The 26,222-nt window shown below is 42.8% G+C and overlaps 1 protein-coding gene across 3 annotated transcripts in view; it reads right to left on the bottom strand.

Moving 5' to 3' along the window:
• FOXN3 (forkhead box N3) overlaps nucleotides 1-25,884 on the bottom strand; it is a 437,882-nt gene extending 411,998 nt beyond the window's left edge. Inside the window, exon 1 of one of the 3 annotated variants that reach the window (XM_006061481.4) lies at nucleotides 25,675-25,884. The gene's annotated coding sequence lies outside the window, so the exon portion shown is untranslated. Of the gene's footprint in view, nucleotides 1-23,752; nucleotides 23,950-23,987; nucleotides 24,095-25,674 lie in introns of those variants that run through there. The other 2 variants (XM_006061480.4, XM_006061479.4) reach the window with 2 other exon arrangements.
• Between the last annotated feature and the right edge of the window lie 338 nt (nucleotides 25,885-26,222).

Raw genomic sequence — 26,222 nt, 5'->3', positions numbered from 1 at the left:
TTGGTATTGGTCTTCCCCTGTGCTCAGCTGGTAAAGAATCCTCCTTCAATGCAGGAGACCCTGGTTCGATCCCTGGGTCAGGAAGATCCCCTGGAGAAGGGAACGGCTACCCACTCCAGTATTCTGGCCTGGAGAAGTCCATGGACTGAACAGTCCATGGGGTTGCAAAGAGTCGGACATGACTGAGCGACTTTCACTTTCTTTCTTTCCATTATGAATACCGCTGCTATGAACCTTTCACACCATAATTTTTGGTATATATGTATTCACTTTTCCCTTGAATCTGTACATCAGATTAGAATTGCTGACTCACAGAATATGCCTTTGTCCAATTTTATTAGATAATACTAATTAGTCTTCCAAAATGGTTGTACCAATTTATAGTCTCACCAGCAGTGTATAAGAATTCTATTTCCAAACTCTCAGTACTTCTTGGTACTGAAAGTCATTTTTAATTTTAGGCAGTGGATAGAACCGATGTGGTTTCTAATTCTCATTTCCCTGAAAACTTACGAATTACAGCACTTTCTTCACATGTCTATTGGACATATGGCTATCATCTTTTGTGAAGCTCCTGTTCAGGCCTATTACCCATTTTTCTGTGTCTTTTACTGATTTGAGGAATTCTTTGTATATTCTTTCCATGAAAGGAAAGGAAAGTGAAGTCACTCAGTCGTGTCCAACTCTTTGCGACCCCATGGACTGTAGCTAGAGCCTACCAGGCTCCTCTGTCCATGGGATTTTCCAGGCAACAGTACTGGAGTGGATTGCCATTTCCTTCTCCAGCGGATCTTCCCGACCCAGGGATCGAACCTGGGTATCCCGCATTGTAGACAGATGCTTTACCGTCTGAGCCACCAGGGAAGTCCTTTCATAGATATGGCAAATATCTCTAATTTGACCCTCGCTCTCTTAACTGTGTCTTTTGATGAACCTAAGTTCTTCATTTTAATATAGTCCAATTTTATTGTCTTTTCTGATTGATTCTTTTGCATCCTGTGCTAGAATTCCTTTCCTAGCCAAAGTCATGAGTATATTACCCTATATTATCTTCTGGATATTTTATTATTTTGCCTTGCACACTTAGATCTTGGATTCACTTGGAGTGGATTTTGGTATATGTTGTAAATTTAGGGTCAAGTGTCTATATTGATATGTAATTGTTTCAGGACTGTTTAATAAACAAGGGGATGGGATTTTTAATCACTGATAGGGTGTCTGTGTGAACACAGTTCTGTCTGGGGACACTTTATCACTAGTCTATTCCGTCTATGCCGCACCAAGGCCACGCTCCCTCAATTACTCTAGCAGAACAACAATAATCTTAGGACCTGGTGGACCGAGGCCTCTTTTCTTCTTCTTCAAGAGTATCTTGGCTATTCTTGGCCCTGTGTGTTTCCATATAAGTTTTAGGATCAGCTTATCAATTTTCATGAAAACCCTCTTGAGATTTTGATTGAGATTTTACTGACAGTTTGAGATTGACACCTTTTAAAAAAAGTGGAGCTCTCCATTTCATAACATGACATATCCTTCCATTTGCTTACATCTTCTTTAATTTCTCTCAATAATGGCAAATGGTTTTCAAGATAGGTGCTCATAACTTCTGTTAGATTCCTAGCTATCTGATTATTTTTATTCTGATCTAAATTCATTGTGTACCTCTTTATTGGTAATAAGTAGAAATAAAATTTATTTTTTCATATTTACCTTGTATCCCGCCAACTTGGTAAATTCACTTTTTAGATCCAATAATTTACCTGAAATTCCTTTTGAATCTTCTCTAAACACAGTTAGTGTCCAATAATTGCAGTTTTATTTATTCCTTTCAACCCTAATATCTTTATTTCTCTTTTGTGCCTTATTGTATTAGCTAGGATCTGCCATGCAATGATGGACAAAAGCAGTGAAAACTGACATATGTCTTTTTTCTTAAAGTTTTAAAATTTCACCCATTATGCATGACGTTTCCTACTTTTTAATTTTACACAGTATTTTTTGTAGATATTCTTCTTAGAGTAAAAAAATTTTCTTCCTGTTTATTCAATAGTTTGCTGAGTCTTTTAAAAAATCATGAATAAATGCTGGATTACATCACACATATTCCTGTATTCATTGAGACGATCATATGATTTTTTATTTTGTTATATATTAACACTGACTGATTTTCAAAATTATTACCTCACCCTTACAATTCTGCAGATAATCAACTTGATCATAATCAGTAATTTATTGCTGAACTCACTTTTCTAGCACTTTGTTTAGGATTTTTGAATCTATATTCATAAGTAAAACTTGCCCAGAATTTTCCCTATTTATGTCAAGTTTTAGTATCAATATTCTGCTGACCTCTTAAGACAAGTTGGGAGTATTCCTTCTTTTCTTTTACCTGGAAGAGTTTGCGGAAAATATGTATTATTTCTTCCTTAACGATTTAATGAATTTAACAGAAAAACCATCTGGGTCTGAAGTTGTCCTTGTGGTAAGGTTTTTAATTGCATATTCATATGAGTAGAGATAGAGCTACTCACTGTTATTTTTCATGTCAGTTTTGATAAGTGATATTTTTAGAAAGTTTGTCCATTTCTTCCAAAATTTCCATTTCATAATTTGCCACGGTGTTATTCATCATATTCTGAGCTTATCTTTTAAAGGTAGTGATGTTCCTTGCTTCATTCCTCATATTAACTATTTGTGCTTTTTTTTCCTTGATTAGTCTCACCAGAATTTATTGATTTTATTAGTCCTTTTGGTCTGCTGATACTATATTTGGAATGTCTGTTTTCTATCTCATTCTATCTTCTTCTATTTGTATTATTTCCCTTCTTCCTACCTTTTTAAAAAGCTTAATTGCTTTTCTTAGCTAATTTCTCGAAATTAGTGCTTAGGTTGTTGATTTGTAAACCTCTTTTGTTCTCATGTATATATTTGAGATGTGAATATCCCTCTAGCCATGACTGTACTGTATTCCATGTTTGGTACCTCATACTTCACTGTCTTTCATTTGTAAATACTATTTAATTTTCATTGCCATTTCTTCTTTGACCCATGATTGCTTAATTTATGAACATACAGGGATATTTCAGTTATCTTTTTGACTGCTGAATTTTAGTTTAACACCATTGACATCTGAAAACACACTCTGTATGATTTCAATCCTTTGAAATTTGCTGAGCTGCATAATGACTCAGACTATGAGCAATGTCGCCAAATGTCTTCTGCGTCTTGAAAGAAATGAGTATTGTATGTTTGTCAAGCGCACTGTTTTATAATTAGATCGGGTCTGTTAATTAACTTTGTTCAAACTGTCTATAATCCTAACTGAATTTTACTCTCTGCTCATTGTAGCAATGACTAGGAGAGGTATCTTAAAATTTCTAACTATATCAATATCTACTTCTTCTGTAACTGTGTGTATATGATTGTGTGTGTGTGTATTTTAAAAATGCACATAAATTCAGAAATATTTCTTTTTCCTGGCAAATTGAATCTTTTCCATCATGAAACATCTTTCTTCATCTCTGACAACACTTCTTACCTGTTAGAGAGTCTACTTTATCTGACATTAATTTAGCTATAGAATCTTTCTTTTGGCTAGTGTTTGCATAGCATATCTTTTTACATCCTCTTATATTTGACCCTTCTATATATTTTTACATAATGAATGTATCTTTAGAGCAGTATATAGGTTTTTTAAAAATTCAATCTAATAATCTTTGACATTTAATTATTTACTCAGCTTATATTTAATAAAACTGCTGATATATTTGGGGCTAAATCTACTAGTTTTTACTTGTCTTAATCTAGTCTAGGATCCTTTTTCCCCATTTTCCACCTTCTATTGAACTGAGAGATTTTTATTATCCTATTTTCCCCTCTTCTTAGCTTATTATTTATATATTGCTTCCTCATTCTTTTAAAGATTCAGTTCAGTTCAGTTCAGTTCAGTCGCTCAGTCATGTCCAACTCTTTGCGACCCCATGAATCGCAGCACGCCAGGCCTCCCTGTCCATCACCAATCCCTGGAGTTCACTCAAACTCATGTCCATCGAGTCAGTGATGCCATCCAGCCATCTCATCCTCTGTCGTCCCCTTCTCCTCCTGCTCCCAATTCCTCCCAGCATCAGATTATCCAGAGTTAAAAAACATGACCCCTTATTAATGGCTAATATTTAGTTTTTATCATTTAAACTATTGTTTTATCACAGTAACTACTGTTACTTTGTATGGTTAGCATTTATTCATATTTAACTAATTATTATCTCTGCTATTCTTCATTCCTTCCTTCATTTCTGAGCTTTGATCTGGGATAATTTTCCTTCTGTCCAAAGGACGCTTTTTAGTATTTCCTTCAGGATAGATGTGCTCATAACAATTTTCTTAAATATTTTTAGCTTTTCATTCATTTCTGAACAATCTTTTATGTAGATACAGAGTTTAAGACTGACAGTTGTTTTCTTTCAGCAACTTGAATCATCCATTCCCTTTTGACTTCTGTTATTTTGATGTTATTGTTGTTCCTTTGAAGACAAGAGATACCCACTCCTCCAACACTGACTGCTTTTCAGCTTTTCTCCCTGTTTTTATTTTCAGAAACTGTACTGAGTTGTTTGGGGTGAAAGTTCTTTATACTGGCCCTGCTTGGTGCCCCAGAGCTTCTCGATCCTGCAGCTCCGTGTCATTCACTGGTTCCGGATAATTCTCGGTCATTTTACCAATTATTTCTCATTTTCCATGTTCTGTCTCCCCACCTACTGAAACTCCAGTTACTTGTATATAAGGCCTTTCTCCTATGTTTCACAAGAATTTCAAAGTCCTTTCCATCATTTTGCCTCTCTGTGCATCATTTGGGTATTTTCTTCTGCCTTATATTCTAGTTCACTAACTCGCTCTTCAACTACATTTATTCTGTTGAATCCATCCATTTCTCAACAGCTTTATTAACGTATCATCTCCCCACCATACACACGCACCTACTATAAACGTACACTCAAGGGCTTTAGTGCATCCGGGCAGTCATACCACCATCTCCAGGACTCTAGTCCAGTCTTACAGCATTTCCATCCCCCCCAAAGCTCATCTGTTTAACTTCAGTAACTATATTTTTCATGGCTAGGTTCTTACTTATAATTTCCAGTTCTCTGGCAAATTTTTAAATCTTATCTTTTAATTCTTGGAATATATTAATCATGGTTATTTTAGAGTCTCTATCTGATTAATTCACTATCTGGATCCCTTGTAGATACATCTTATTTGTCAGATTTTTTTCTTGGTTTTTTTATTATGTCTTATTTTCTCATATACCCAGTTATTTTTCATTGGTTGACAGATATAGTACATGAAAAACTCTAGTGAACATGAGGCTCTGGAAGATGTATCTTCCTCCAGAGAGGATTTTTGCTTTTGCTTCTGGCAGGCTTCTAAGCTAGTGACACTAATCTGAAAATATTTTATTTTTGGCTTCAGTCCCTATGAGAGTTTTTCTATTTCTGGTTCATCTTGATTCAGGATTCCAAATGAAAGCTGAGGTTGTTTACTAGGGTTTCTGCTCCTTGGCAGGACTTGAGGACAATTACCATGTCCCCAGCCCCACAAGTTTGTTGAAAGCTCTAAGTTTTTAGTGTCTCAACAACTACTTTTGGAATTGATCATTGCCTTAAACAAAATGCAAAAGCTGGGCTCACCTCTTAGAGAGGACTTTCCTGCCCCCAAATCTTAGCTCTGCAATTCCTCATGGCCCTGATGGTTCTCCAATACCTCTAAAACTGACTTTTTTTAAAATTTTTAAGCAGTTTTTCTCAGCAGAAGAGTTGGTCTAAACAAACTTGATCTACTATTGCTAGACATACTGACTACCGTTATAAATAAGGTGATCATAATTTATCATATAAATAATCAGGATGTTTTTGAAAATGAAAGGAGGCAGCATTAGTGATTGCATTGGGGTAGTAGGCATAAACCCAAACCACCACAAACAAATCAAGATATATGGGCACTCCAATAATAACACATGGAGTATTTTGCTTAAAATATACAAATCAATTTAAAATTCACATTGGCCATATCAAGAATGTGGAGGTCTTGTCCCTTCCCTTTGTATTGGCAGAATATTTGATATTAAGGATACAAATGAGCCATTGCTCAATGTGGGATGATACCATTCAGGAGCTCATTGTATCAATAGAAGGAGTTAACTATTCCTCCCAGCTTGCTAGTTCATGGGTTCTATAAATTAATGTCCTTGGCTGAGACTTGGTACCTCCAAAAAGTAGTATTGGAAACTCTTGCAAAGAACAGATAAATTTTTCTAAAAAGATAAGAGGAGCCTTAGAGCTGAGAAGAAAATGAACATAATTTCCAAAAAGAACGCTGAGCACTGGACCCCCCGCCCCTGCCAACTTCGTTTCTCATATCAGAAATTCCGCACTCCTCTCATCAGCCAGAAACTCTATGCCTTATTCCATGAAGGAAACATGAACAAGTGGAGGGCTAGCTCTGCCCTGGCTTTTGAAAGAACTAGATTACCCACGGAGTTATCTTCTAAAGTGAACTCCTCTGGGCTGGAAAGCTTTCTCTCTGACCAGTGCCAGAGCTAAGCCCAAGGAGCTGCTCAACCAAATTAAAACATGGTCAATACCTAATTACAGACACACCACATCTTGTATTTTGCAGCCTGACCCTTCCTGGAATTTTGATGATGCTATTCACATTACACTTCCTTTTCTTCATCTGCATATTTTAGATGACCTGATTCAAAACAATGTTTTGTATGTAAACACCCCAACATTTTTCCAAAACACAGGCTTTATCAAGTATATGAAGTAATTTGCCACATGCATTGTGTTTGCATCCGAGCAGGCGGATAATAGATTAGCGTTACTAAGATGCCCGTGTGTTTTCCCATCCACAGTACACTGCAGTAGAGAAAGAAAACTACTCAGTGAAAAGAAAACAAATCATCCTTCCAACAATTTAACTCGGGTCCATATGCCATTCTCATCTACTAAAACCAACAGCAACAGAAAATAAAAGCAAAGCATTGAAAACATTGAGCCTAACAACAAAGTAATGAGTTAAACTCAAGGAGAGAGTAATGCTGAGGCCAGTAACCCAGGTGAGATGATCTGTGGCTCTGGAAGCGCCAAGTTCCTCTGCTTGCTATTAAATACTAGTCTGGAGAAAGGCTGGCCTCCTTAAGCAAGATCCAAGACCAAAGGAAAAAGGAGGGCAAGGTCTCTACTTAGGGGCTTGAGACAGCCCCAAGCCCTTTTCTCTCCATCTTACAAATAACCAGAACCTCACCATCACTGTACCAATCACAAAGTCAACAACAGAGGTCTTTCTCCACTCAAAGCAGTCTGTCTGCACCAACCCCTTCTAGGGCAGAGTCTTATCTGTATTGCTCATCTTCCAACGCCCTGCCTCTCCACAATATCCAGCACTCCCTAGACCTCAAGAAATATTTCCAGAATGACTGAATTCTCATCACAACCCAGAAAGGGCTGAAAAGGCTGATCTCAACGCTGCAGGACAGACAACTAAGGCAGAGTAAACTGAGGCCCCCGTGGAAATGCCACCGTTGCTTGCAATGCCCCCTCCAAACTCCATGGCTTTTTATTTTTCTCCAAATTTTTATTTTGACATATTTCAAATCTAAGAAGAAAAGCTGAAGGAATCACATAATGAATAAACTGCAGACCATAATGCTGCATCCCTAAATATATTAAAACAAGAAACTTCTTTTATTCAGAGGTTTAATTTTTTTTTTTTAATAGAGCATATAGAGTGTTCAAAACTGAGTGGCAGGAGGCAGTTTCAAAAGTTGTGAATAAAGTTCACACCTTCAAGTTATTGTACAGTGGGGGATTTAAACTATACAAACATGATATAATTCAGGATAATTAGATCCAAACCTGGTGGCACTGATTATAAGTGAAACAGGAGCAGTGAGATCAGGTGGGGCTGAAGGTTCAGAGAGGAAACACGTAACAGCCACAGACTGGTTACTTATCAATGTTAAACCTGTGTCTTCTTTGTCCTAGACACACATCCGGACTACTTTGCTCAACAAGCCCTCTTTGCAGACAGATGCAGCAATCTTACCAAGTCTTAGCTAACAGAATGGGAAGAGACATGGAATGTGCTGCATCTAGCCCTGGCTGGTAGAAAGGCGTCACTCACGAGTTTCACGTTCTTTCCTTTTTGGCCAGTGTGGTCCCAAGAAGCACAATGACCTTGGAGCCACAGACTGCTAACAGCAGAGCCACAGGAAGGAAAGCGCCTCGCTCCCTGCCCACCACCTGAAGAAGAGCCATCCTTTAACAGGACACCCATTTTGGATATGCAAGGAGTCAACATCCATTGTTTTGATACATTGCACTATGTTGGATCTATTGGAGCAACTCAGGCTTCCCAGGTGGCTCAGTGGTGAAGAATCTGCCTGCAATGCAGGAGATGCAAGTTTGAACCCTGCGTGGGGAAGATCCCCTGGAGGAGGGCATGGAAACCCACTCCAGTCTTCTTGCCTGGATAAACCCATGGACAGAGGAGGCTGGGGGGCTACAGTCCATGGGGTCGCAAAGAGTCAGACACGACTTAGTGACTGAATGAGCACTCAGGTGTTCCCTCAACTAATACAAGTAATGGCCCGCTGCTGCTAAGTCGCTTCAGTCGTGTCCGACTCTGTGAGACGCCATAGACGGCAGCCCACCAGGCTCCCCATCCCTGGGATTCTCCAGGCAAGAACACTGGAGTGGGTTGCCATTTCCTTCTCCAAAGTAATAGTATAATTACCCTAGAATATGTGTTGCTGCTGCTGCTGCTGCTGCTAAGTCGCTTCAGTAGTGTCCGACTCTGTGCAACCCCATAGATGGCAGCCCACCAGGCTTCCCCATCCCTGGGGTTCTCCAGGCAAGAACACTGGAGTGGGTTGCCATTTCCTTCTCCAATGCATGAAAGTGAAAAGTGAAAGTGAAGTCACTCAGTCGTGTCCGACTCTTTGCGACCCCATGGACTGTAGCCCACCAGGCTCCTCCGCCATGGGATTTTCCAGGCCAGAGTACTGGAGTGGGTTGCCATTGCCTTTTCCGTGTTAGGAGATAATATTTTGAAAATAATTACTGTGCTTTTCCTCTACTGTTTTTTGCACATATGATTTTCACCCTGGTAGCCCAGATGCATTCATATGTTTCAGGGACTATTTGGATTATTAAATAAGGAATATAAAGAGAAAGAATGGAAGTCCCTTTTCTGGCAGTATGGCAGAATAAATACCTCTCAAATCCTATGAAAACAACCAAAAATGCTGGACAAAATATTTATTGAAAAATACTTTGAAATGTATTTATAATCTGACAGGAAAATGAGGCACACTCACAGCATAAAATTTTATCAACTTCCCCATTAAAGGCTTTAACAAACTGGGAGAACTTGAGCTTCTATTTTTATAAGTCAGCAAGGCATGGGGAACAGCAAACACACTTGCTGGCTCTGACAAACTCAGAGCCCACGAACGACAGGGCTCCAGAAGCCCACCAGAATTGCCTGTCTCAAAAATTAGTGCTCAGTAGACACAAGAAAGTTTTACTAAAAATTTGTAACTACAGACAATCCTCACATGGGCTTCGAGTATGAATTGTCTGTGTGGCTGGTCCCCAAACCTCCATCTGAGAATTTTTAAGTCCTTGCTTTACAAATTGGTGATAATCCCAGGCACTCAGGAGAAACAACTGCAAAATCTAGCGAAACTCACCTTCAGTTCACACCTCAAATAATTCCCACTAGTAAAGTCTCAAAAAATAATAATAGTAAAGTTCAGTTCAGTTCAGTCGCTCAGTCGTGTCCCACTCTTTGTGACCCCATGAATCGCAGTACGCCAGGCCTCCCTGTCCATCACCAACTCCTGGAGTTCACTTAGACTCACATCCATCGAGTCGGTGATGCCATCCAGCCATCTCATCCTCTGTCGTCCCCTTCTCCTCTTGCCCCCAATCCCTCCCACCATCAGAGCCTTTCCAGTGAGTCAACTCTTCCCATGAGTTGGCCAAAGTACTAGAGTTTCAGCTTTAGCATCAGTCCTTCCTAATGAACACCCAGGACTGATCTCCTTTAGAATGGACTGGTTGGATCTCCTTGCAGTCCAAGGGACTCTCAAGAGTCTTCTCCAACACCACAGTTCAAAAGCATCAATTCTTTGGCACTCAGCTTTCTTCACAGTCCAACTCTCACATCCATACATGACCCCTGGAAAAACCATAGCCTTGACTAGACGGACCTTTGTTGGCAAAGTAATGTCTCTGCTTTTGAATATGCTGTCTAGGTTGGTCATAACTTTCCTTCTAAGGAGTAAGCGTCTTTGAATTTCATGGCTGCAGTCACCATCTGCAGTCATTTTGGAGCCCAAAAAAATAAAGTCTGACACTGTTTCCACTGTTTCCCCATCTATTTCCCATGAAGTGATGGGACCAGATGCCATGATCTTTGTTTTCTAAATGTTGAGCTTGAAGCCAACTTTTTCACTCTCCTCTTTCACTTTCATCAAGAGGCTTTTGAGTTCCTCTTCACTTTCTGCCATAAGGGTGGTGTCATCTGCATATCTGAGGTTATTGATATTTCCCTTGGCAATCTTGATTCCAGCTTGTGCTTCTTCCAGCCCAGCGTTTCCCTTGATGTACTCCGCACAGAAGTTAAATAAGCAGAGTGACAATATACAGCCTTGACGTACCCCTTTTCCTATTTGGAACCAGTCTATTGTTCCATGTCCAGTTCTAACTGTTGCTTCCTGACCTGCATATAGGTTTCTCAAGAGGCAGGTCAAGTGGTCTGGTATTCCAATCTCTTTCAGGATTTTCCACCGTTTATCGTGATCCACACAGTCAAAGGCTTTGGCATAGTCAATAAAGCAGAAATAGATGTTTTTCTGGAACTCTCTTGCTTTTTCCATGATCCAGTGGATGTTGGCAATTTGATCTCTGGTTCCTCTGCCTTTTCTAAAACCAGTTTGAACATCTGGAAGTTCATGGTTCACATACTGCTGAAGCCTGGCTTGGAGAATTTTGAGCATTAGTTTACTAGCATGTGAGATGAGTGCAATTGTGCAGTAGTTTGAGAACTCTTTGGCATTGCCTTTCTTTGGGATTGGAATGAAAACTGACCTTAAGGGTACACAGAGACAAATGAACTTACCTACAAAACAGAAACAGAACCATATTCAATATTCTATAATAAACCTTAATGGAAAAGAACATAAAATAAAAGAACGTATGTGTGTGTGAGTGTGTATGTGTGTGTGTATGTGTGTGTGTGTAACTGAATCACTTTGCTGTACAGCAGTAATTGACACAACACTGTAAATCAAATCAACTTTAATTAAAAAATCACATTAAAAAAATAAAGTCACAGTAAAATAAAAATCACAAATAGACACATGCATATGAAAAAAGCACCATGAACAACTAACAGAAATGACATAGTAGAATTGAACCTACAGACGTCAAATTTTAACATGATCATAATATTGTACAGCAACTCTATTTCAGTTTTTCAAAGGTCTAAAAGTTATCAGACACACAATGTAAAATTAAAAATATAATAGAAGGAAACAGGTATATAAACTGCGAGCAAGATTAGCCAGATTAGATACAGAAAATGAAAAAGACTGAAAAAACTGTCAACTGTAGCACATAAAAACATAGACACAGAAAATGTGAAGAGAGTCAAAACACCGAGGAGACAACAGAAGCCTCACATATGTGTCATCTAAAGTTCAAAAATAGAAAAAAGTACACAGCAGGACAGCACTCTGAGAATCTTCTAGAACTGATGAAAGAACTCAATCCACAAATTCACAAAAGAAACAAACAAAAACCCTAAGCAAAATAACCAGAAGTTTACAAAATATTTTACTCATTTATTTGGGGCCATGTGTTTTCTCTGGTTGCGGCGCCCAGGCTTCCCGTTGCGGTGGCTTCTTTCTGTGGCCGAGCACGGGCTCAGGGCTTACAGGTTTCAGGGGCTGGGGCTCTAGAGCACAGGCCCAGCAGCTGCAGTGCACACGCTCGGTTACTCCCTGGTATGTGGGGTCCTCCTGGCTCAGGGATCGAACCTGTGTCTCTTGCATTGGCAGGTGGATTCTGTACCACTGAGCCACCAGGGAACCCCTAAGCAGAATTTTATACCTAACAAAAATATATTTTAGACCTAGAAAAACTATACTTTAAGGGGGAAAAAGAAAGGGAAAGAATTAGAATTTTCCAACATACAATAGGCAAAATAGGTCTCCTTCAACTGATTCTCACTTAATGAAATCTATGAAGAGAAGTGACGGCAGGAAAGGGAGGGCACACATTGGGGAAGGAATTATAAGCACAGAAAGCAGTAAATATGTCGGTAAATCTGAACAAATATTTATACTTTAAAATAATAGCATCTAACCTACAAGGCGGAGAAGGCAATGGCACCCCACTCCAGTACTCTTGCCTCGAAAATCCCATGGACGGAGGAGCCTGGTGGGCTGCAGTCCATGGGGTCGCTAAGAGTCAGACACGACTGAGAGACTTCACTTTCACTTTTCACTTTCATGCACTAGAGAAGGAAATGGCAACCCACTCCAGTGTTCTTGCCTGGAGAATCCCAGGGACGGGGGAGCCTGGTAGGCTGCCATCTATGGGGTCGCACAGAGTCAGACACAACTGAAGTGACGTAGCATAGCATAGCATAACCTACAAGGCTAAAATAAAAACACAACTAAAACAATGGGCGAAAAATGGGACCCAAGCTAGCAGGGGAGGGGGTGAGGGGTGGTAATGACTGGAATTAGATGATCTAAAGTCCCTGCATTGTTTAGGAGGAGAGGAAAGATACTGATTCCCTTCAAACTCTTAATATAGTACGCATGCTGAAATTTCCAGAGAACCGCTAAAAGAATAGTAACAGAGTGTAAAACTTCCAAACTACTGTAGAGTAATATATGAAACAAGGGGGAAAGTCAACTCAATAGAAGACATGAAAGGAAAAGACATGTGAAGAGTTGGGACAAATTGAAAGAATGAAATAACATGAAGGAATACATTGAAATAAATCTGAAACTGCAACAAATATAAATGGATTACATATTTCATTTAAAAGATATTACAGACTCCACAAAAAGATCCAGCATTATGTCATTTATAAAAGATGCATTTAAATCACAGATCTGGGGCTTCCCTGGTGGCTCAGAGGTAAGGGATCTGCCTGCCAGTGCAGGAGACACGGGTTTCACCCCTAGTCCAGGAAGATCCCACAGGCCTCAGGGCGACTAAGCCGTTGCACCACAACGACTGAGCCTGTGCCGTAGAGTCCGGGAACCACACCTGCGGAACCTGCGCAACGCAGATGCTGACGCTTCACCCTGTAGAGCCAGCGCTCCACAGGACAGGCCGCCAGCACGAGAGGCCCACGCACGGCAGCCAGAGCGCAGCCCCCCACCCCCGCCCCGCTGCAGCCGCAGAAAAGCCCCCCAGCAACCAAGGGCCAGCACAGCCAAAAACAAACAAATGCAATTATCTAAAAACATAGTGTAGGATGAAGAGAATCAGAAAACAAAGAACGGAAACCTAGTAGGAAGAACTAACAACGAAGAAGCTGACTGTCCCACCGTTGTCTACAACTGTCGCGCAGATGCCAGAAAAAATACACTTTAAGACAAAAAGTGCTGTGAGAATCGGCTCAGATGGTAAAGCGTCTGTCTACAACGCGGGACACCTGGGTTCGATCCCTGGGTTGGGAAGATTCCCTGGAGAAGGAAATGGCAACCCACTCCAGAACTCTTGCCTAGAAAATCCCATGGATGGAGGAGCCTGGTGCAGGCTACTGCCCATGGGGTCACAAAGAGTCGGACATGACTGAGCGACTTTATTTATTTTTAATAATAATAATTAAAAGTCAAATCTCCAAGAAGGTGCAAGAATTCTAAATGTGTATATACCAGATAGTGTAACTTCAAAATATATCAAGAAAAAAATTATAATCCATCATCTTAGTAAGAGATTATTTAACTTATATGCAGAGTACATCATGAGAAACACGGCTGGAAGAAGCACAAGCTGGAATCAAGATTGCCAGGAGAAATATCAATAACCTCAGATATGCAGATGACACCACCCTTATGGCAGAAAGTGAAGAGGAACTAAAAAGCCTCTTGATGAAAGTGAAAGTGGAGAGTGAAAAAGTTGGCTTAAAGCTCAACATTCAGAAAATGAAGATCATGGCATCCGGCCCCATCACTTCATGGGAAATAGATGGGGAAACAGTGGAAACAGTGTCAGACTTTATTTTTCTGGGCTCCAAAATCACTGCAGATGGTGACTGAGGCCATGAAATTAAAAGACGCTTACTCCTTGGAAGGAAAGTTATGACCAACCTAGATAGCATATTCAAAAGCAGAGACATTACTTTGCCAACAAAGGTTCGTCTAGTCAAGGCTATGGTTTTTCCTGTGGTCATGTATGGATGTGAGAGTTGGACTGTGAAGAAGGCTGAGCGCCAAAGAATTGATGCTTTTGAACTGTGGTGTTGGAGAAGACTCTTGAGAGTCCCTTGGACTGCAAGGAGGTCCAACCTGTCCATTCTGAAGGAGATCAGCCCTGGGATTTCTTTGGAAGGAATAATGCTAAAGCTGAAACTCCAGTACTTTGGCCACGTCATGTGAAGAGTTGACTCACTGGAAAAGACCCTGATGCTGGGAGGGATTGAGGGCAGGAGGAGAAGGGGACGACAGAGGATGAGATGGCTGGATGGCATCACTGACTCGATGGATGTGAGTCTAAGTGAACTCCAGGAGTTGGTGATGGACAGGGAGGCCTGGTGTGCTGGGATTCATGGGGTCGCAAGGAGTCAGACACGACTGAGCAAATGAACTGAACTGAACTGAACACACTTCTTTCAGTTAAAAAAAAAAGTATATCAAACTAGGATGGTGGTCATCTTGCAAAAGATGGTGGTTCAGGGCCCTGAGGGGACTTCTTGGGTGAAGCTAACATTCTATTTTTTTAATATAGGTGCTGGTTACATAGGTGTGCTCACTTAAAAAACCATCTGTCTACAAATGTAACCACAGACAAATACACAGACACCATATGTTTACATATATATAAATACACATGTCTATACTGTATATCCATATATCTTACAAATGGTGTGCATTTGTGTGTGTACATGCATGTTTCCATTTATATGAAAGCGTGTACAACTGAACTATATGCAGTTTCACAATAAAAAAGTGTGTGGCAACATTATAAAGAAAAACAAGGATACAAACCAGAAACAATACACTTCACATCTACTTACATCCCAGCGGAAAGAATTTTGCCATTTTTAGCTGCAAGGGAGTCTTAGAAACGTGGTAGTTAAGGGACTTATGCGGGAAGCTAGTAGACTTTGCCACAGGCAGAAATTCCACAGCCTTGAAAGTCAGGGGCGGGACCTTCACCCTTTACAGGAGTCTGGAGGACCCGGCTCAGAGGACCGGCCTGGAGGCAGTGGGAGATGCTGCCTTCACCCACGAGGGACAGTGGTCCCTCATCTTTCTGCCTGGATGGTGGAAGGATGGGATGGTGGAGGGGGAGTGAAAGAAGAGCCCACCCTTTCCTGAGTCCAGTTAATGATGGCAAAGAGATAGGAGGTAAGAAGGCAGTGCAGGGCTTTGCTGCTTGGGGGATTCTGCCTCTTGATAGAGCAGGCACCTCTGAGGAGAGGGATGTCCATGTGCCCACAGCCCTCCAGCATCTGAAGCCTGAGACAGAGGACGGAGAAGAAGCCCAGCTCCCCTCTTTGGAGCAGTTTAGGGACAGAGGTCTTCAGCAGGACGGAAGAAGGGAAGGAGTCAGGAGGGACAGAACCCCCAGGTTTCCGGCCATATTCTCAGAGGGAGACACCAAAACTCAAGATGAGGAGGTGACCACGAGGTGGATTTCAAAGACAGCAGCAAGGAACCCTGGCGACAAATGACATACATGGCCCACGAGACAAGCGGTTGTCCTGGGCTCCCCTGAGCAGGGTAGCCAGGGATGGGGGCAGGGTTTAGGGTGGGAGGAATGGACCACTCCCCACTGGTGGCCCACCTCCCCACTCTTTCTGGGGTCGTCTCCCAGATAAACTACCCACCCTGGAATCCTCCTGGCAGGAACAACTTCAAAACTAAAACAACAGGCATTTATACCTGCAGAGAGGAACTCAGGGAGGGTGTCACTTCCGTCTGTCAAGATCAGTTTAGAACACGAACTTCACAAGAGCCACGCTGGGGGATACTTCCAGTTTAAGAAGCCAATCAGTTAGGCAACGGACGGCAGACTCTGCCAGCGACTGCATCCCTTTTACATCCCTACCGCAGAGCACAGTCCCCTGCACGCAGCAGTCACTCAGTAACTGTTCATTGAATGAATGGGTGTATGACTCGTTTCCCCAGACTGGTGTATATATATCTTGAGCATGCCCCTAGATCAATTCTTTATATTCATATGTGAAATCTGTGACGGCCTGCATGTGAACCATTCACCTGAAATCTTCAAGAGAATTAGAAAGTGCCAGGCACCTGCATCGTTATTGAAAATGTCCACATCAATTCCATTTCGAGTTCTAACCGGTCACACACATACCAGGCCTAGTGGGATGCCCGGTGAAGATTTAACTTGTCTTCTTTCCCTTTGCTAGCAGAAGAGCAGAGCTCCTTGCTTAGATGAGGAAATCAGACTAGCCCAGTTTTGCTTGGTCTCTATAAACACATGTGGAGTTTGTACAATTTATACGTAAGGGTGTCCCAAGAAGGAGAGAGCCAAAACCCTCTTAATCTGACAATTTAAGCCAGTTTGGTTTTTTTTTCCATTCTGAAAGAAATAAAGGAGATATCCCCGTATCGGCATGTCTGCGTGTGTTAAGTAGTTCATGTGAATTATAAAAGATAGTGAAGGACAGGGGAACCCGGCGTGCTGCAGTCCACGGGGTTGCAAAGAGTCAGACATGACTGAGTGGCCCAACAACAATAATAAAAGAGAACGTTGTCTGGGAAATCTGTCTTTATGGATGCCACCACGAGAAATTCTAAATGTAATATTTGGGTAATTCAAGAAAATCATATCCCTGCGTAAGAGCCTTTTGTTTACCAACTAGGTGAATGTGCTCAGGGATGCATGAAGGGAAATTCAAAAGATGAAGACGGATTAAGGAGGATAACCTCTGACAAGGGAGCTAAAAAGTTCCTCCCATCAGTAATGGTCAGAAGATATGGGAATACAGAATGTCAAGAAGTAAAACCTTACTTCTTGCCAAAATCACAACAAATATTACCCCATCGCCACCCCTGCCATTTTTTCCCGGGAGGAGACTCCGTCTCAAGCGTGGACGGAACTCTCAAGAATCAACCTGGACGAGACACAAGGAGCGGTGGTGAGGAAGCCAGTGGGGTGGGAAATGCCTGCAACCTGGAGGCAGGGGGACTGAGGGTGAGAGCGAGTTGGCTACCAGAGGGTTTCAGCCCTGAAAACATAAGTGACCTAGGCTTCTTCATCTGTAAAATGGCACAGTAATGCATATTATCATTATTTCTTAGTAGCAGTAACATTATATTAATACTAGATTATCATAAGAATCAATTGGGTCAGCACCTGATAAATGAAAAGCCCTTATCGATTTGAGGTGATTTTTCTGTATTATCCAATACTGCCAAACTTACCATGAGTAACTTACTTCTTTTCCAAGACCATTCTAAATGCTAAATTCAGTCCCATGAAACAATATGACAGTCTTAATTTAGAGCCATTATTTAAAAAGTGAAAGTGTTAACTAGTCATTAAATGGTAACTGTTTTCATTTTAAAGGCTGCAAAAATGTTAAGTTTGCCAAGTCAGAACATTTCAGAGTTTAAAGAGATATCTGAGGTTACCTAAAATGTAACCTTGTATAATATACTAAAAATTACCTCTTCAAGTAGGATTCGCTACTGTCTGAATTTTAAGATGCTTGGGAAAGATTGAAGGCAGGAGGAGAAGGGGACGACAGAGGATGAGATGGTTGGATGGCATCACCGACTCAATGGACATGAGTTTGAGTAAATTCCAGGAGTTGGTGATGGACAGGGGGGCCTGGCGTGCTGCAGTCCATGGGGTTGCAAAGAGTCGGACACGACTGAGCAACTGAACTGAACTGAATTTTAAGATAAAGTGCTATCTGCAAAGGTAACGAACACACACTCTCTTAATACTTGGGAGTCCTCCATTACCAACCTCAGCAAGGTCATGGTACCTTGGACAGCTTTGAGTTCCAAAACAAAGTCCCCAAGAACACTGGAGAGTAAACGCTGACTGGAGGAGAATCGCTGGCCTGCTGTAATGAACACGCCCTGAGACAGCTCTGTTGGTTTTCTATGACGGGACACACTCCTCCTTCTTTGAAATGCAGGTGGGAGGAGGAATAAGATAGCTTTCCACAGCCCAAACGTGAAAACCTTCATTCAGCTCAATTCAACAAACAAAAGTTAAACACAATCATTTTATCTGCTACCACAGCCAACTATTTTGTGCCTATATCAGCTTCATCTTTCTAAGGGAAATATCTTCTTTAAAAAAAGAAAACGCTTCAGCACAAATTGTTGGAAGATCTGTGGCTTCCCAGAATATCGATGACTTTGATCACCACCTCCAACCCCACGCGGGTAACAGAAGCATAGTGGAGCTAATAGGAGCCTGCAGACGGGAGGGCCTTCCCTGGCGGCTCAGACAGTCAAGAAGCCACGTGCAATGCGGGAGACCCGGGTTGGATCCCTGGGTTGGGAAGATCCCCTGGAGAAGGGAATGGCTACCCACGCTGTATTCTTGCCTGGAGAATCACATGGACAGAGGAGCCTGGCGGGCTGCGGTCCATGGGGTCGCAAAGAGTCGGACAGGAGGCTATGCCTTCTACTTCTGTAAACTCCCCAGCTGCGAAGCCCCCAAGAAACAACGCAGGGAGGTCTGCTGGGGCCCTAGAAAGCACAGTGCTACCTCACTTGGCCTGCAGACTCTGCTCCTCCCTTCCGTCACCACGCACATGCGCAGCACGGAGATGTCAAAATTAGTGGAAGGGAAGGGGATCCCTCCAGCCGCCACCCCTAGAAACCTTAGTATTTATGGCCTCCGGGACGTACATAGGGGGAGCCAACACTGCCATTTCAGTAAATCTCATAACAGAAGAGACAATCCGAGAATATTTGATGATATTCAAATATTATCCGCGTGTTATCATTTTCCTCAACACTCAAAACACCACTGTGACTGCCAAGCAGTTTACATAGCTTGGCAAACCTTCATTTCATGAATGACACTTAATATGAAATCATCTTCACTGACACACAGGAACAGTGATACAGCAGATCCTGGGGTGGCACCAGAATCAATCCACCGTCCAGGACGCTGAGAATCCACTCGTCTCAAACACCTCCACGCGCTCCCGTAACTTCTAGGAAAGGAGGCCCTTTACAAACCTCCTCTGCCTCCCCTCATCGCAGGCACAAGCAGGGCTCTTCGGGAGCCGGTCCAGCCGGCTCCGCACAGAACGCTTAGCAAAGCTGCTGTCTGCGCTCCTGTTCGCTCCCCTCAGCACAGGCACCCTCTGCAACTGTCAGGGCAGAAGTTACTTCTCTCTTCAGCTCAGAAGTTCCAGGACTCTGCAGGCAATTCCCCCGGGCCTTCCTTAGAGAAGACTTGGGGCATTTTAAAAGCAGTGGTTTCCCAACAGCTCACAGGGGTCCCAGGCTCCCAGGGCACAGCCCAGGAGAAGACCGTGGGCTCCTGGCGCTGGGTTCCCGCCAAAGCATTTCTCTTTTTATTCCACTCACATGTTAGGGTCTTGCATAAGATTCCATTTGGTGCCAAATACAAAACCAAAGTGATGTCTTAAAAAATGTGTGAAAACCATTGCAACAGGCGGTCCCCTCCCCGAGGCTCTCTTAATGCCCTCCCGGCCGTGCCCTGTGAATGGAGGCTCATGTACTTCTTTTCCTCTAAAGAACCTCGCCGTTTCCTCTTTCAAACTTCGAAACATGAATTGAAAGGACTAAACATATTTATTTATAATATTCAAAAATTAATCCAGAGGTTTGCACAACACATCTTTTCAAGGTGATGATTTGTTTTTCTCATATAGACTCTAGCTTGGCTTTGACTACACCCCCACCTCAAATTCCAACTCTCCCATAAACCGTCAGCAACAGAGGCATATACCTGACATTTAATCTTTATGGATTTTACTGTTACAAGCCAAGAGAGAAATGAAGCTGCCTCTTTCCCTTTACCTCTCCACAAAACTGGCATTTGATTGGTATTCTGGGCTAATTATTAGAAATTTGGCATACTCATCAAAAAACGCCAACTTCAGTCAGTGTCTATGTATCTGACAACTGAAAATGAACTGGAATTTTATTGAACATCTTGTTAACGTGTGTTGGTCAAATAAGTTGTACATAGCGGTATAATGATCAATTTTTCTAATCTCAAAGCCAAAAATAATGAACAGAAATGCCAAAGACCTGAAGTAATTTAATTGTACTCCTCAACAGTTCATTTAAAAATGAACTGTTCTGAGCAAACTACTTCACAGACAATGGCGCATGAAGGCAGATTCTTGAAACTAACAAATCCCATTCATTTCCTTCAGTTTGTAAAAACAAGCAACTGACAAGTTTCCTGCCAATGAACATAGTTGACGATAAGAAAGCTCCTTACAGGAAATCCTTTGCTAAAGAGAACAGTTGTGCCATTAAGGCATAACTTTTTCACCAAATCTCAATCAGTTAAACATCTGACCACATGGGATCATGAAATACATGCTAAATCACCCCCAATGATGCTGTATTGCTTCTAATGTCTATATTTCCTATGACATAGATGCAGGGTAGTAAGTAAATACTACAGTACACTTAGGATTCTTTCCACCTCCTCTCCCTGCTCCCCCTCTATGCAATTAGTTGATGAAAACAAGGGAAATTTTCTGCTTGTTTTTTTTTTAAAGATCAAAGTGTTAGTTAATTGAGATTAAAATTGACCATTTTCAATTAAGATTAAGCCATACAAAGCTATAAATCATCATGACCGTAAGAAGGATATTTCTAAATGAATATCAAGCACTTCAAGATTTAAAGACCACCATGGACAAGATTAGAAAAAAATGTAAGAAGTGTACTGGCTTTATATTTACAAGCTTCAATGTCGTCCCCCAAAGTCACAATTCAGCCTCCTTGGCTAATGTCTCACTTAGCAAAGTGAAAGGGGGAGAGCCCCAAACATTTCCCCTTTCTTTCCTCTGCTCACTAAAACCACCACCAAGACACTGACCGTATTCCCAACCCTGAGCTAGGGAGCCTCTCGATTATCCTAAAAACTACAGCACTCTTCTCTAGCCACAGAAAAGGAAACTTTTTCTAAGTTAACGGAATAATAATAATTGGAGTTTTGAAAGAGCTCTCAATTCTGTGTAGGAGTGTCCTTCCCCTGCTCGGTTACTGAGAGCACCCTTGCTTATCCTCCCCAAAGCACCAGATTCGTCAACCATCCTGCACAGGGAGCCTTAGAGCAAAGCTCCAAAATGTCACAGTTCTTTACATTCAGTTGCTACAGTTCAAGTTTGAAGTCTCTTGCAAACAGAAACTCTTCATTATACTGTCCCCACGTGACTCTTCCGCCCCAGGTTTACAGCCTAGTCTTTACAGCTCCACAAAGAGCAGACACACGAATCAGCTTGCTCCCACAATTAAGTGATCAAATACATGCTTCTCGGCCTTCCCTGGCACAACTCTGAGGTAACAAAATGCAAAGTACCGTGCTTTCAGCCCTTTTCCTCACATCTTTTCAATAAAAATACAGTTATGAAATCCAGGAGACTGCGTTTTTGGTTGTTGTTGTAAAATGACCTTGATTTGACAGGCACGGGCTCAGGTTTCAACAGATGCTGTGGGAAAGCTTACAGAAGCCAGCATGTTCTCCAGGCATCTGTGATGACATGCAGGCTTTTTTTTTTTTTTTTAAGTGGTGGTTATGGCAGTGTATGTGTGTTGGGGGGTGGGGGGGGGGTTACTCGTTTCAGTTTCCATGACAACCATGTCTCTACTCATCGGTTATTAGATACCATCCACTTCCTGTGTCTAAATTTTTAAGCCAATCAGAAAAGTGTTTATACATTTAACAACTTCTGGGACGGTCTTTCTGTAATTGGGGTGTTTCAAGCCTCAAATGGAGTTGTCCCCCGGCCTTATGTTTCTCCTCTTATATAGAACATTTCACATTTACCAACTCACATTCTTTTAAGGTGAGGGATGCCCTTTTTCTTGAATCTGAAAAGCATTCTCCTCAAACCAGATGTCACGATTTCTTATGAGTGCACAATGATTTTGATTGTTGGCTCTTCATGCACTGCCTTTTTCTTTCACTGTTACAGACTACAATTTAGAAATTTAGTGCATGATACATGCACAAGACACTGACATTATCAAAGCAGAGACACAGTTCAGCACCCTCCACTGATGGAATATCTAACTCGGCAGATCCGAAAAACGGTTAGGAAAAATTATTCTGAGTTGAATAACTTTGCATTCTACAACTCCCAAGCAGAAATCACCGAGATCGTATTGTAAAGCGATATGTCTACAAATGCAAGCCAGTAGCTGATGTCTGCAAAGAAATTTGTCACCAAAATGGCCTACTTTATCTGAATAGAAGCAACAGCAAAAAACTAAATACCAAGGTGTCTCAACCCAAGTGCACCCGAGTTAAAAATCAACCTTGCAGAAATCTGGGCCCGAGAAGGCTACTCTGAAATTACAGCATGATTTTCAAAGACGGTTTGGGTGACTGTTTCCCTAAGTCTCCATCTAACTGACCAATCGGTGTGAGAGCAGAGTGGGCTGCAGTCTTCCGAGCTCTGCGCTCTCCCCTCTCTCAGGCAGAGCAGGCGATCAATGAAAAACAGGGAACAAAAGGAATATAACAGGATGTCTTCCTTAGCGGAGGAAAATGATTCCCTTTTTCCTCAATGAGCCAGTCCCACCCAGCCCAGGACAGCTGCACACGGGAGCTCCCCGCAGACCAGACCTTGGGGCTGAAGCACATTTCACATTTGCAATCCTGTGTCCCAACTGCTGGCAAATGTGTCACCTTTAAGCATATCCTGTGACAGAGGGCTCCCCGAGCCCAACCAACTGAAACTAATAAATAAATTAATAATCCCACCACGAAAAGCTGCCTAGAAAGACCGCGTTTTCCCTTCCCCAAATGTCAATAGGGCAGTATAAACAAAGCATGAAAAATCGTCTCTCCAGCCTCCCCAGCCAGGAATCATGGTTTTTCTCCGCCAAACAAGGCTTCTCCAAAAAGAGAAATATTCTTACTGCCTTCAAAGGAAACTCCCGTCTGTAGATGTCATATCAGGATAACCAGTTACAGTATCTGAAAAGAGGTTTAAACTGCCCCCACGTTTGACACTGTTTATAATTGATAGCGAAACAGTTGAAACAGCAGCGCTGCAAACGCTGCCAGCAGAACTCCACATTTAACGCGTTAGTTCCTTGAAAATAAAAGTAATGTCTTGGGGAGCCCACAGAAGTAAAGACTCAGAAAGTAATTAACGGAATTACTGCAATTATTTGATCATTTTAATAAATTATCCATTTGTCTGCTGGGGTTTTTTTATTTTTTATTTTTAAAGTGACTATCCACACATTCCTGAGAAACTTTTTTTTTTTTAATGAACTTACTTTTGAGACAGAACTAATGAAAAATATGCAACTCGCCGTCCCCCGGATCTCTCCCATGTGAAGTGCAGGCTATAAATCCATCCGAAACCAGCTGGGGACACGGGGGCGGGCACCTTAGAAAGAGCCCCGGGCGCCCCCAAAATGCAGCCGAGCCCGAACGGCGAGGGCGCCCCGCGACAATGCCGAAGCAGAGCAGGGGCTGCGGGGGCGGGAGAGGGGCCCCCCCGGTCGTTACCTGCGATCGGCCGCGCGCCCCGGGCTCCTCGCGGCCGCATCGGGGGGCCGCGGCGGCGCTGGACTCGCGGGGGCCCCGCCGCCGGGCCGCGCCGTCTCCGGGCCGAGCTGCCGCCGATCGCGGCCGGAACCCGGCTCCAGCCCGGCGCCCGCCCGGGTCGGCGGCTCCGCGGGCGCGGGCCCGCCGGGTCCTAGCGCGCGCCGTCCGCCTGCAGCCGCACGTCCGTCCCCGCGCAGGCCGAGCCGCGGCCGCGGCAGGTGCGGGCGAGCCGGGCGGCGTGTCGGATCCCCGCCCGGGACGCCGAGAGGAAAACAGGGGCGCCCGCGGAACGCGCGGGAGGCGGGTGTTCGCATCTGCAGCCCCCGCCTTAGGCACCGGGGGGTCCCCGGTTCTCGCAGTTTCGCCTGCTGCACTTCAGACAGTCTACATTCAGAGTGTGAGAGACCCTGCGGGGTCAGAAGTGACAGGTTTCAAAAACATAACGCCCCCCCCCCCCCAAATTTTTTTTAAGATCGAAAATGGTGTGTTTAAGTTTTAAACAGTTTTCCAGCTATTTTTCCCCCCAACGCGTCCTTCTGCATTTTGCTCTTACTTTATCATGTGCTGTTTTAAATAACAAAGGCCCATATGGCTAAACACGTAGTCATTTGATTTTCAAAAGACCTCAAAAATTGCATCAGAATATGCACTCATGTATCTCCTAAGAAATCAACGAGCAAGAATTAATGGTGGCATATGGCGTGCTTCGTGGAGGAAACTTAATTACAAATTAAAACAAATGCAAAAATTCACAAATTCACTAAACTGAAAGTAAGTGATGACCCTAGATGTATACACAAATCAGTTTATGTGCAATTAGGGGAAATGTAAGTTCCAGATTCCTCTAACTGCAGAAAGTCTGTTGACAAGAAGAGATTTCCCTCATTTGCTCCCAAAAGGTCCTTCAGCACTCGCTCAGCACAGGCGTTTCCTGGGGCCCACCTGGAAGGCAGCTTTTAAACTTGCAAATGCTCATCTAAGAGGACAATTCTGTTAGCTCGCAATTCAAAATAAAAGTGCTTTAGTTTGAAAAGCCTGTTTAAAAGGCTTCAAGACTGGGAGCTTCCTTTCCGTCTTTGACATCACCAAGTTTGAAGGTCACAGTTCTGCAAAACTGCTAGTAACAATGCTACCGTGGTTTGACACCAAAAGGAAAAGCAAATACGTGTTTTCTGAGTTTCTATATTAGGACCTCAAAAAGTCCCTTCGAAAATTACTCTTGCCCTCCTCCTTCCCAGTTATAGCTAAATAAATGTAATGGAAGATTTTTAGCATTAATTAAACATCAAAGGCAACTTTTCTGCTGCCTGATGTCCACACAAAGAAATAGTTGTACTATGTCACACTTGTCCATCTTCAAAGTCCTCCCGCAGACATCTCATGTAATCCTTACTCCACTTCTGTGATAAAACAGACACTATAATCCCTGGTTTTCAAACAAGGAAGTGGAGGTCCTAAAGAATACAGTGACTTGTCCAAAATCACACAGCTGGTCCTTAGAGCAGCTGAGATCCTCAACTAAGATTCCAGCATTTCCAACTGATTCCTGCTTTTTCAAGTGCCCACCTGGCCTCCCAACTGTTTCTCTACAAACACGATGGAAAATGAGGCATCCGAAACACAGGTTCCTGTAGTCACAATTTCTTACCTGTTGCAGAGCAGCCATCTACCAGAATGGAAATAAGAAGCTAGTTGCAAAGGTTTTCATCTCTGCTAAACGAGGAAGCTGACCGGTCAGATTTCTGTCCTGTGGCAGACCAGGGCACCCTGGCAGACTGAAAGCTCGGAGCCTGGGGCTAAGCAATGCCCCTGTCACCCGCTGGCCTTTTCACACTTATCAGAGGCTGGCTCCACGTGACACGTGGAGGAGGGAGGTTGCCTCAATCCCAGCACTGAAAGTACACAGGACCTCTGGAACCTCAGAAGTTTCCGATTCCAGGTGGCCTGTTGGAGAGAGTCTGGCCATCCTGTCCGGACCCGGTGACAAGCGGGGCGTGACTTCTCAGCCCTCCTGCGCCCCTGGGAAAGTCACCAGTCAGCTCTGTTTGTGGCGCTCCACTTCCTCCTCCCCTCCACCGAAAGGAAATGTAACTTCTCTGATGATGGGTCCCAAACCACCTAAATACCAGCCAGGTGAGGGCAGGGTTCTTAAAAAATGATTCTTTCCTTTTCTTACGCAGCCCATAAGGAGGCGGC

This window comes from Bubalus bubalis, chromosome 11 (assembly GCF_019923935.1).
Source record: "Bubalus bubalis isolate 160015118507 breed Murrah chromosome 11, NDDB_SH_1, whole genome shotgun sequence".
NCBI lineage: Eukaryota > Metazoa > Chordata > Mammalia > Artiodactyla > Bovidae > Bubalus > Bubalus bubalis.
The sequence above is the reverse complement of the archived record's forward strand: the minus strand, read 5'-3'. Positions and strand labels throughout refer to the sequence as shown.